The following is a 12,559-nucleotide window of genomic DNA, read 5'->3' as shown; positions in this document are numbered from 1 at the left end:
TTTGCCTCAAATTACATTTCAAGACACCGTTTAGAGGGCGACTTTTATCAGAATACGATTCAGTACATCAGTTGTATTCCAGAATTTGACTACTTCAAACACAGCTTCAACAAAAGAGCAGTTTAAGTTACTGAAGTACATATCTACTTCCGTATGAGGGCTGTGAAAATTGTTGAACCTTGCTGATAAAGACACTTTATTTGTGGCGTTAATCTGTTTTTCGATATATCATTAGTAACTGTGCGTATTGTTATATCTTGAATAAGCTCTTTCCGTGGGATACACCACACACTTTTCCATGTTTTCCGTTCGTATTGTTCGAATTATGTTGTTGACTTTAATTCATACAATTTCTCCAACTCTTGCTTTTCATCATTGTAATTCTCCATGGATGCATAAATGCGAATTATGTAAGTTTGGGGGGACATATGTATCTATCGTTTATTTAAGGCATTTACACTTGACTGATTAGTATGTCAGAAACAGTTATCGCACATATATACTGATTTATAATACCACATGGGTTTGATTAATCAATTTGAGAAAAAACAAATACAACTTTCATCGACAGATAAGTATAATTTGTTTCGAGTGCCTATTATCATCACGTACACCAAATCCTCGTAGTTGTTAAAGTGAATTATATCATAACATGCAATCGTTCACTATTTTTAACATATGATACTTTCAAATTCGTTAATGCTTGTCTTATTTTGGCCTCTGTAAAAAGAGCGAAATATCTTTGAAATTCATGTTTTCCACTGGAATAATTACATTCAGATTCAGGCTTGTGTAGTAAGGACAGAATGCCTACGGCCTATCTTATTCCTTTTCTAGTATGCTTCTGTGAGTGTTATGGTGACGTATATTCAGTGATTTTTCGTAACAACAAAATTAAAACCACATTTTCTCTCTAATTTGTCACACTATATGTAACCACATTTTTATTCAATATCTGTTGTTTTTCTGTATTACTTGTTAATAACGATGATAATTATTTCGATGATTAATATACGATTTTACTGCCGCGAGGTTTGAAAATATAAACCGCTATCTACACCGTTTGTTCTTCTGTTTTATTGACCACGGTTTTTGATTGAAGACTATAATGGTGTTATAACATCCCTTTAGCCCTTCCGACACCACGTTGGAATTCTGGCACGGATTATTATATTATAATACTATTGGACGCAATCTTTCTCAATACGCCGTTGGTGCAATTACTTGCAGAGGAACCTTCGTTAATCGAGTGAACTTATTTGTGGTTGTTGTTCTCACGAAGCAGCTCACAAGTAACATTTATTCTATAGTAACTGTTATTGTCTGTTTGTTCAATATACCATTTGTATCGTAACTATATTTTATTACTCTTGGTTTTTACTCACAGACAGACACCTAAGTTTTTTTACTGTTAACTCTCTTGGTATATTATTATTAACCTAGTGTATCGATATACCGTTTATAAGCTCCTTTTGTTGGGAACCACCACAGTGTCCTGTCTTCTCTTGAAAGAGTCAATTGAAGGTGCTTACACCACTGCTTCAGGCAGCAGGTTCCAAGTATTGATGACTCGGTGTGAAAACCTGTACGCCACGGGTATTTTGTTCGTTCTTGGCATTTATACTCGCCTGCTATGTCCTAGAGGGTGTCCCGATCTAGTGGGAGGAAAAAGAGAGAATAAATTGGGTCCACAATCATGTCTCAGTATTCTGTAAATCAAAATTAGACCTCCCCTTAATCTGCGATAGGACAGAGTAAAGAGGCCAGCTTTTCAAGCCGCTCTTTGTATGGTAAACCCCGGAGTTCTGGAACTGCACGGGTAGCTGCACTCTGTACTTTTTCTAGGATATCCGAGTCACTCTTTAAACAGGGGCTTGCAGCCTGAATGCAGTTCTCGAGCTTAGTTCTCACTAAGGTTGTGTATACTGTGATGAACATGGTAGTATCTAACTTAGTGAATGTCCGTTTTAAAGCCCAGAGGGTTCGAAACCCCCCAGCTGTGACCTCCGAGCAATGGGCCGTCGTCTTAAGATCATTGCTCACTGTCACCCCTAGGTCCTTATGAGACCGGACTACGGGTAATGACACATCCCCTATGTTGTACGTATTAACCTTTGAATCCCCCAAGTGCATGTAGACACACTTTTCCGAGTTGATAGGCATCGCCACTCTTTAGACCAGTTTATCATATTATTTAAGTCTGCCTGAAGAGTAAAAGCGTCTTTGTCTCCAGTTATTACTCGCCAAATTTTTACATCGTCAGCGTATAATAACCTTAGAGACTGTACGATACTTGTAAGATCATTAACACACACTATAAAAAGCAAAGGACATAGCACGGAACCTTGGGGTACCCCACTAAGTACTGGTCTCTAGATGGAGCACTTGGAATTTATTCTTACTTTCTGTCTACGACCTACTAGGAAATCCTTAATCCATTTTAAAAGAGGTCCAGCAGTGCCAAGGTTTTCCAACTTCAATAGCAGTCTATTAGTTGGCACCTTGTCAGAGGCTTTACTGAAGTCTATATAAACAACATCCACTGAGTTTCCGTTGTCTAGCGCCTTTACCCAAAACTCCCTTTCTATAAGGAGGTGCGTTGTACAAGATAGACTTTTTTTAAAACCATGTTGTTCTATGTTTAGCAAGTTATTGGTTTCCATAAATACCATTATGGACTATTCTTTCTAATATTTTAACTACAACACTGGTGAGGCTTACAGGTCTGTAGTTCGATGGAACTTGTCTTGGTCCTGTCTTATGTATTAGAGCGACGATTGCGTCCTTCCAGTCCATGGGTAACACACCTTGGTCAAGTGACATACTGAATAATAAAGTCAGTGGGGCCGCGATATATTGTGCGATATGTTTCAAGATCTTGGGGTTTAGTTCATCTGGTCCTGTTTACTTTTCCATGTTTAAGGTGCTAAGGCCCTTAAGCACATCGTCTTGATCGGAGTCCACGGTGAGCAGATGGTTTGTTGACTCTGTAATTGGGTCTCATTCTTTGTCTAGAGAAGGTTCCTGAGTGAAAACTGCCCCAAAATAGTTAGCCATAGCCTCTGCTCTTTCCTGATCTTCCTCTATCATTTCAGATTCACTCCCTCCTTTAATTAGGTTGGGAATCCAATGATAAATCCTTGTTCTGTAGTTTATGTACGAGAATATTCTCTTGGGCTGCTTGAGTGCAGATTGTGCCGTCTGCATTTCATATTTTCTTTGAAGTACCCGAATTCTTGTTATACACTTGTTTTTTACCGATCTGTAGCGCTCCATCGTACCTGCTGTGCCAGGGCGAATGGCAACATCCCAACATTCCTACTTTTGTCTTAGTAAACGTCGAATATCCTGGCCTATCCAAGGATGGCCGTGCTTCCTCTTCTTTGGAACTGTCCAGGGTATGTATGGTTGAGTTACCCGATTGTATAGCTTTGGTATTTCGAATTATTTGAATTGTAGTACGAACTAAGAATCCCATAAATAACGTAATCAGATCAAGAAGTACTAGATAACCACGAACGAATGTACTGTATTTAGAATTCGAAATCAAGCATTCAACAAGTACAATGAAGTCATCAGTTCATTCAAACACCACATCCGCCACAGCTTAAATTAGAGTCTACGTGTCTGTAATCGACTGCACATCTTCTTAAGTTCATCCTGTGTCTGCCCGATATTGTATCTTATAAAAACTCTGTATTATCTAGAATGTGCTCATTAGTATTGGAATTAACAACCGAAATCGGAACAGACTCACCTGGAATTGTATACAATCAGCATGTCGGTTTTGTACAGAAATAATTAATATCTAGAATTCGAACCATAGATTTTTCAACAATATCCTCCCCCACGAAATAATGTTGGATTTTTATATCCCCAAGTTATGAATGATGCGACTTCATTTAAAACATATTTCTCACGTTGGTTAGAGTGAACATTATAAGTGTTTTTGTGATAAGGGTAACCAGCAGTTGATATGAAATCATCCGAATTGTAATCAAAACCGAGCTCATTTGATACTCGTGGTTCGCATTGAAAAAGTTTCCCACAAGAAACAAATGAATTATGAGGAATAATAATATTTGGTATGACATCAAGACTTCACTCTTCTGAAATAGTTTCCTCGAATTCATTAAGAATGTCATTGCAGATTAAAGGATCATTAGAAAAACCAGCATCCATCAAAACGACATCAGGTTTTCGATCGTGACTAGGTTCATTCAACATATTTTCTTCAGATTTGCAAGGAATTTCATCAGAAATATGTGAATCATTAGGAAAAGCCATACCTGGTACAATAACATTAGAATTCTGACAAATTGATTGATTAGAAACCGTTGTCTCACAAGGATTCTGAGTTTCATTTAACTCTGAACTTCTATATGACTCTACACTGTCGTTTGAAATCGTTGATAAAGATAAATCATCATTATGAATACTCGACTCAGTAGAATCAGAATTACAAGACTTAATATTAGTTGCATTAAGATGAACATTGGCATTACAGACTAACTGAATATGTCCAATATCACCACATTTAAAGCACTTAGAATTACAAAATTTACATGAATTAAAAGGGTGGAATTTGCCACAGGACAAGGATTGACCAAACTTGTGCCCATCTTCGCGAAATACACTGCAACTCAATGAATTATCTGCATAACCTTGAGTATGCACTGTGTTGGCATGACGTAGTAATGTAGTGGAATTTTTTATATCCTCATGAATCACTTTACAAAATCTTCCTTTATTGTGTTCAAAATTTGTATACTTAACATAGTCTAGCAGCAGTTCCTTGAGAGTTGTATAAGGAAGCGAGATAGGCTTTTCCGGCATAGCCAATGTTCTTAACAAGCTATATGCTTCTTTTCCGATGAATATTAGGAAATGTGCCACAATATTAACATCCTCAGCCTCTTCCTTGGTCATAGCCCAGATTTCGAAGCTTTCAAAATAATCCTCAAAAGCACCAAAATCTGAATGAATATTCAACGATTCCATCACAGGATCCTGCTCGCGACGCCAATTTGGTATTTCGGATTATTTGAATTGTAGTACGAACTAAGAATCCCATAGATAACGTAATCGGATCAAGAAGTACTAGATAGGCACAACCGAATGTAAGATCCATTTTGAATGCCTTGTGTGTTTGTGAAAATCCGTCCGTGTATATACTTGCATTTTGTCCTATTGATCCTCTTAGTTGTACATTGTTAACTTTTTGACTACATTTGAATTATTAATATTTGTATTAATTATAGTTTTCGTTTTTACCACACCTTCACTAATCCCCTGTGTTTCTTCCCGAACTGTACTTACGTTGTTTTACTTTATACTAAGTCTGGGCGGCAGCCATTTTAGTTTGTCCCTGCTTTTGATTGCTTGACCTGTGTTGACTGGAATTGTGCATTTTGGTTGTGAATTGAAGCACTCTTCCAGAATTGAAAACACGCTGTGTTATAGAGCGACCAATCATTACCTTTTGAACGAATCTGTACGTGATCTATCCAGACAGGATAGAATAACAGTTATTTGTGGTGATTGATTTGATCAATTGAACAATTATTGGTTGGATATCTGAGTGGTTATATTTGTTTAGGTAATAATGTACACTTAAATTTATGATAAATTATAGAACCGTCATCTTACCCAATTACTATGTTTTGGTTTCAATCGGGCGAGGGCGCGTATCTAACTCATCCAGACAGATGTCCTTCACTCCAAACCGTAGTTTGGAGCTTACACAGAATGTACTGCATTTAGAATTCGAAATCAAGCATTCAACAAGTACAATGAAGTCATCATTTCATTCAAACACAACAGTAACTGCCTGAAAAGGGTCCATGCCTCCTGTACTGATGCCCGTGAAGATGGCACAGATATTCAGTGTTTGACAACGCTTTTACCAGTAACACCTTCTAATATAACTCTTACCCACCAAGAGACATCAAAAGACAGAATTGAGGAGATCAGAAGTTGCATTTGACGATTGCGAATATGTCGGAATTGTCTGATCTAGTCTGGCTAGCGATTGCAGTAGATGTTGAACACGGCATTCCCATACGTGATCTGGTGCGGATGCATGACCGAGCGCCTTCAGCTAGGTGAGTCCACTAAAACTAATCTGGTCAGCATCCAATGTCGAAAACTTACAGAGCTATTTATTTTGGGGATTTATTTACCGCTACAGATCACTCCCCCTCTAGTGGGGTAGTGATGACCCTAAGACGTGGCCAGCCAGAAGTTTAAACCCAAGGAGTTTGTCGTTGGCAAACAGTCTTCTGATAGCTTGCCAGGCTATTATTATTATTATTATTATTATTATTCACAAACATCTTATGGGTACATAAGTGTTGTGAAGAAACCATTTCGGGTTTCTCCAAAAAATGCAATAATACACAATTTTCAATAATATTAGCATTATACCTGCCATATTGAAAAAAAAAATTAGAGTAATAATAGTAGAATAATAATAATAAATCGGGTCTGTGTAATTGAGAAGAATATCGAATTGAGTTTAAAGAAGGAAATGGAGAAAATAAGTGAATAGAAATAAGGGAGACGTGAAATACGCAAACAGTTTAATTGGCGTGTTTATGAGCATAAAACAAGAACAAACGACTATGTATGTATCGTCAAATTAGTAACAGCAGCGTCTGGTCGTCTTTGCTTACTATATAGGACCGTGAAGTACAGTATAGTAAAAAAAGAAAAAGTACAATGAAAATTTCGGCTCCTCGTAAACTTCATCGTTCTTTTCCAGCCGTCCTGGAAAAGAAAGAAGAAAATGTTAGTGCATGTCGAAATGCACTCTTACGCGCGTAAAAACACAATGCCGGCGAAAAAAGTGGAAAATAAACTCATATACACGTGATATCGCTAAAAAAAGGATTTTATAATGGTTTTTGTTTCTTTTTGAAATAACAGTATAAATATGTAAGCACATTAAAAAAAAATTTTAAAAAACATACTACATATGGTAAAAAGAAAAATCGAGATAATATAAAATGTCAAGTAGTGCCTTACGTACAATAATCGTTTAAGTGTTCTGGAAATCTTGCTCTTCCTCCAGAACTCATCGTCTTAATTTTATTTTCTGATACAACTGAAGTATCATCGTGTGTGTTGCCTGTCGGTTGGAGTATCATAAGCGATGGAGTCGTGTTGTGCTATTGTACCGAAGGTAAATCGACGTGAATAGGATTTCCTTCTAAATACGCTGCTTTTAAGTGATCGATGCTGATACTATCGTTTCTTCCGTTCTTATCGACTAAACAGTACTTGGATTTACGTTGAAGAAATTTGAAGGGTCCTTCGTATGCTGGTTCGAATGGTCGTCGATGCAGCTTGTAGTGGCATTGAACAATAACCACACAATCTACAAAGCTGAACACAAGACTACTTGGAAAATAGATATTCAATATTTAACGTGGAGAAATACCTAACAATGGAGAAGGCGCGAACAATGAATTGAATGGACTGGAGTTGATCGAGTAGCATGGCTCGGCCATGCAGGCGTGGTCTCTGCTGAATGTTACCTTATATCTTCTATTCATATTAAATATATTGTTCTTTCTCTGGCCTAACCTTGTTCTACATCATATATTGGTAATTGATACGATACAGTGAGTTGGTGTAGTCGATGGTGTGACTTCCACGTAAGATCTTATAGATTAGGCAGTTATATCATGACAAATCTACAATTTTAGGATTAGGCCTATTATTAGAGCAGTACTAATATAATAGTAGACCATAATTCTACAAGCTCTCGACGTACGAAGACGCGTATACTATATCGTAAGTCAGGTTGAACGAAAACATTAGTTGACTGAGGTCGAGTGGAAACAGGTTTAACTGAACGCATTGCGTTTGTAAGCCTGTTCATGTAGGAGGTTAGATCCATTCTCATTGAAGAGGATGAAAGATCCACGAATTCTCCTAGAAGTCGAAGTGTCGTTCCATAAACGAGTTGAGCCACAGTTTATCCAATATCAGCTTTCACTGCATTGCGGATACCTAGTAAGACGAGTGGAAGAACGTCGGTCCACTGTGAAACGTTTGAAGCTGATAGTGAAGCTTTTAGTTGTGGGTGAAAGCGTTCTACCAACCCGTTTGCTTGTGGGTGGCAGGCATTCGTTCGAAAGCGAGTGGTTCCTAAAAGTGTGGTCAGACGACGGAAAAGTTCAGACTCAAACTGGCGTCTGCGTTCTGTAGTGATGGTTGAAGGGCAGCCGAAGTTTGCTACCCATCGTTCGACGAAGGTGTGGGCCACTGTTTCAGCAGTGATGTCCTTGATAGGTACTGCTTCTGGCCATCGAGTAAAACGGTCTACGTAGGTTAAGAGGTAAGCGTATCCATTTGAATCTGGTAAAGGTCCTACCAAATCCAGATGAACATGGTCGAAACGAGCATCGGGAGTTTTAAACGAGCCTAAGGGAGATTTATTGTGTCTGATAACCTTAGATTTTTGGCAGCTTACACAGGAGCGTGCCCACTCCCTCACGTCTTTATTCATACCAGGTCAGCAAACCCGTTCTGCTATAAGCTTGATGGTTGCACGAACACCTGGATGAGAAAGTTTGTGCAACGTATTGAAGACGTTGCGTCGACAATGATTCGGCACGATTGGGCGATCCCTACCTGTAGATGTGTCACAAAGTAAGGTTTCTTTACCCGTTCCTATCTGTTTGATGCGTAGTTTGAGGGTTGTAGACGATAACTCGTGCTGAAGATCTTTTTGAAGCTGTGAGAGTTTAAGAATGTCGATTCCTTGGAAACTGTTCAAGGAAGTTATGCGAGACAAGGCGTCTGCGACTACATTGTTTGCTCCAGAAATATGTTGAATATCTGAAGTAAACTGCGAAATGTAGTCCAGTTGTCGAGACTCACGAGGTGAGTACTTGTCTGAAGAGGAGCTTAAGGAGAAAATAAGAGGTTTATGGTCAGTGAAAAGAGTGAATTCACGGCCTCCGATATAATGTTGAAAATGCCGTACGGCACAATACATAGCTAAAGTTCCCTACCGAACGTGCTGTACCTGGATTCGGTGTCTAGCAACGGTCTAGAGAAAAATGCCGAAGGTTGCTGGGAGCTGTTAACCCATTGTTGTAAGACTCCTCTGATTGCTGAGTCGGATGCGTCTACTGCGATACTAATGGGTGCTCGGGTGTCCTGATGTGCAGGCATTGTTGCATTAGCGGTGAGTTCCTTAATTGTGGAGAATGCTTTTCGTGCGGTGTCGTCCAAATTAACGGATTTCGAATTTCCACGAAGTTGGTCGGTCAGAGGTTTCATAAGTAATGCGCATTTGGGTATGAATCGTCTATAGAAACTTACAAGGCCGTTAAGCGTTCGTAACTGCTTGATCGTGGTCGGTTCTGGGTAATCCAGAATTGCCGCCACTTTGGTCCTAACGGTCGAATGTCTTGAGCATCTATAGTGTGTCCTAGGATGTTTAGTGAGTCGGTTCCGAATTGGCATTTCTGAACGTTTACAGTAATGCCATGTTTTTGTAGTCGTTCGAAAACAAGATTCAGATGCTTGAGATGTGTTTCTCTGTCCGGACTTGCGATTAGACAGTCGTCAACATACGCATGTACGAAGTTGAGACCTCGGAAAACGTCGTCTATGAACCTTTGGAATGTTTGAGCAGCGTTTCTTAGACCGAAAGGCATTCGCGAAAATTCATAGAGTCCGAAGGGAGTAATGATAGCTGTTTTCGGTATGTCGTCAGTGGCCATTAGAATTTGGTTATACGCTTTAACCAAGTCGATTTTCGAAAAAACAGTTGTGCCTTTCAAGGTAGCTGTCAAATCGTGAATGTGAGGCAACGGGTAACGATCGGGAATGGTTTCCGCATTCAATCGCCGATAGTGACCAGTTGGACGCCAATCGTTGCTGTCCTTTTTAGGGACCATGTGCAACGGAGATGCATATGGGGTACTTGACGGTCGTATGATTCCTAAGTCTATCATATGGTCGAACTCGTTTTTCGCTAACCTTAGCTTTTCGGGAGCTAGTCGTCGTGCTTTAGAAAATACGGGTGGTCCTGTAGTCCTGATGTGATGTGTAACGTTGCTGGCTACACACGGTAATCTCGGTTGCGTTTGTTGTATCCCAGGATACTTATCGAGAAGTGGCTGATAAAGTGGGTCTATCATATGCTTAATTGTGACGTGTTCGTACTATCAGGTATATTATACACAATGACATTCTGCATACACTGAAGCCTTTTCAACACTTCAGATGATATATGGTCAATTACTTTTTCAGTGTTATAATTTCCAGATCGGGATTTTCTGGAACACTGATTAAATATTTGTACGGTAATAGGTCTTGAATAGTTTGGGTGAGGCTAAGTTCTGTTTGGCTGCTTTTAGGTCTACCAGTGGTGAGATTATTGGAGTTTATATCAAAGTTTTTAAGGTCGATATGGTTACATACAGGCCTGTTGCAGGTGTCTAGCGGATGTTCACTTTGTGCACACTTAGTTGGGGGATGGGGTATATGTCTGGGTGAGTAGTCAAGATCTACATCATCGGGCTGGCTATTGCAGGCAGGCTTACATGTACTCCGTGGGCCGCTACTCAGGATGGCCGATTGTGAGATTGCTGGGTGTTTGGGGTCAACAGCACTGTCTAAATACTGCTCACAACATGTGGTGCTTTTGTTTGGACTGACAAATGATCTCGACTCTAACGGTATGTGACTGCTTTTATTTATATCGACAAGCGAGATGCAAGGAAGTGATATGTCTTGTCCAAGTAAACGGTGCACGTTTAGTGTGGCTGAGGGAAGATCAGAGTAGGATGCAGACTGATCAGTGTGTTTATAAGGTTTCACATTATTCGCTTTAGTGACTGATTTAGATCTTTTGCAGGTGCTATAGGCATCAGGAGAGATTATATGTTTTTTAGATGGCCTGGACATTATCGGAAGTAATGTAAATACAAAGTTTAATTAGGTGGACGGCGATAGTTGTAATTTAACTTAGTGAACGTGTAAAGTTTTATGGTAGGATCAGACCCAGTATTAGTTAAGAGTAAATATATTAACGTTAATTGGTGATAGAGATAGCGTGAAAATTAGCAAGATTAATTTATGACGTTGAGTTCCTTAATAAGGTGTCAAGTTGATAGAACCCTATCAGTGACGAATTATTTATCGCTATTAAGTGTTAAATTAAAGAGAAAAACTAATAGGAAAATAAAATAATACCACGTGAAAAAAAGTTACAACCTTCAAAGGAGCGCGATTACAGTCATTTAAATCACAACAAATGCATTTCATGCAAGTCACGGTAGTTTTTCAGCTTAAATCTATATATATGTATTCAGTTACCGCTTTTTTGTTCTGTTTTGTGAAAAATTTGTTGAAATACTTTGTTTTGAGAATCACATGTTGTGTCAAACGTATAATATTGAGCAATGCCATAAATAATAGTATGAACAATATAACGACAGCATGACATGGAGAGTAGCTTATGCGAAAAATATCACGAATTTGCAGTGTTTATCAGCACTACAGCTCAAAGTCTCTTCTTAGACAAGGACCTCGACCTAATTTGAGAAGGAAGGGTGCAAATATATTTTTGAGTAGCGTTCCACTCAAAATGGTACACACGACGTAGACGAAGTTTATGTCGTAAAAGGTGATTAACACGGCACACAAGAACGTGATCTAGTATGTACTCTTGATTAAGTGCCTGAACCTAGCCTTTGGCCACTGTAGCGGCAAATAAATCCTCAAAATAAATAGCTCTGTAAGTTTTCGACATTGGATGCTGGCCATATGATTTAGTGAACTCAAATAGCTGAAGGCGCTCGGTCATGCATCCGCATCAGATCACGTGTGGTAACGCTGTGCTCAACATCTTCCGCAATCGCTAGCTAGATTAGATCAGAGAATTCCGATATATTAGTTATCGCCAAATACACTCTTCCGATCTCCTAGACTCTGTCTTTTGATTTCTCTGGATGGTCACGAATTATATTAGGTGTTACTGGTAGAAGCGTTGTCAAACACTGGATACCTGTGACATCTTCATTTTCGGAAAATTTCCTCGTGAAAAATGGTAAGCTTCTGTGTGGGATATTTTGACAAGGTAAGTTCCTTAAAGTCTTTTCATTACAACAGCCCAGTGTGGCAAAAGCTGTTCAAATCTCATACTTTTTACACAGTTTTCTAGGTGCAGTCACATAAAAATTATTCATCATATTTGGTTCCTAAAACAACCCCCAAACGTTGAGGCATTGTTCATGCCTAGTCTCTTTTGCGTTGATATAGAGATTTGTATGGGGCTCAGAAGCTGGAATAGTTAACTCACATGTGAAGATCATCAACTTGGATGATTTGTGTCGAATGATTAAGAGCCTACCCGAGGTAGACGGCAATGGTGTGACGATCTATCTAACTTTGAAGTCGCACCTCGAGATTCGAAAGTTACCCATCTATCGCTGACTGTCTATCTGGCTTCGATAATCAAGTCGATCGCCTGAAAAATCAGACACGTAAAGCAACATGGTCTGGACAACCAACATAATAGTGACTTATAATACCT

Source organism: Schistosoma haematobium, chromosome 1 (genome assembly GCF_000699445.3).
Source record: "Schistosoma haematobium chromosome 1, whole genome shotgun sequence".
In the NCBI taxonomy this organism is placed as follows: Eukaryota; Metazoa; Platyhelminthes; class Trematoda; order Strigeidida; family Schistosomatidae; genus Schistosoma; species Schistosoma haematobium.
This window is presented reverse-complemented; position numbering follows the sequence as displayed.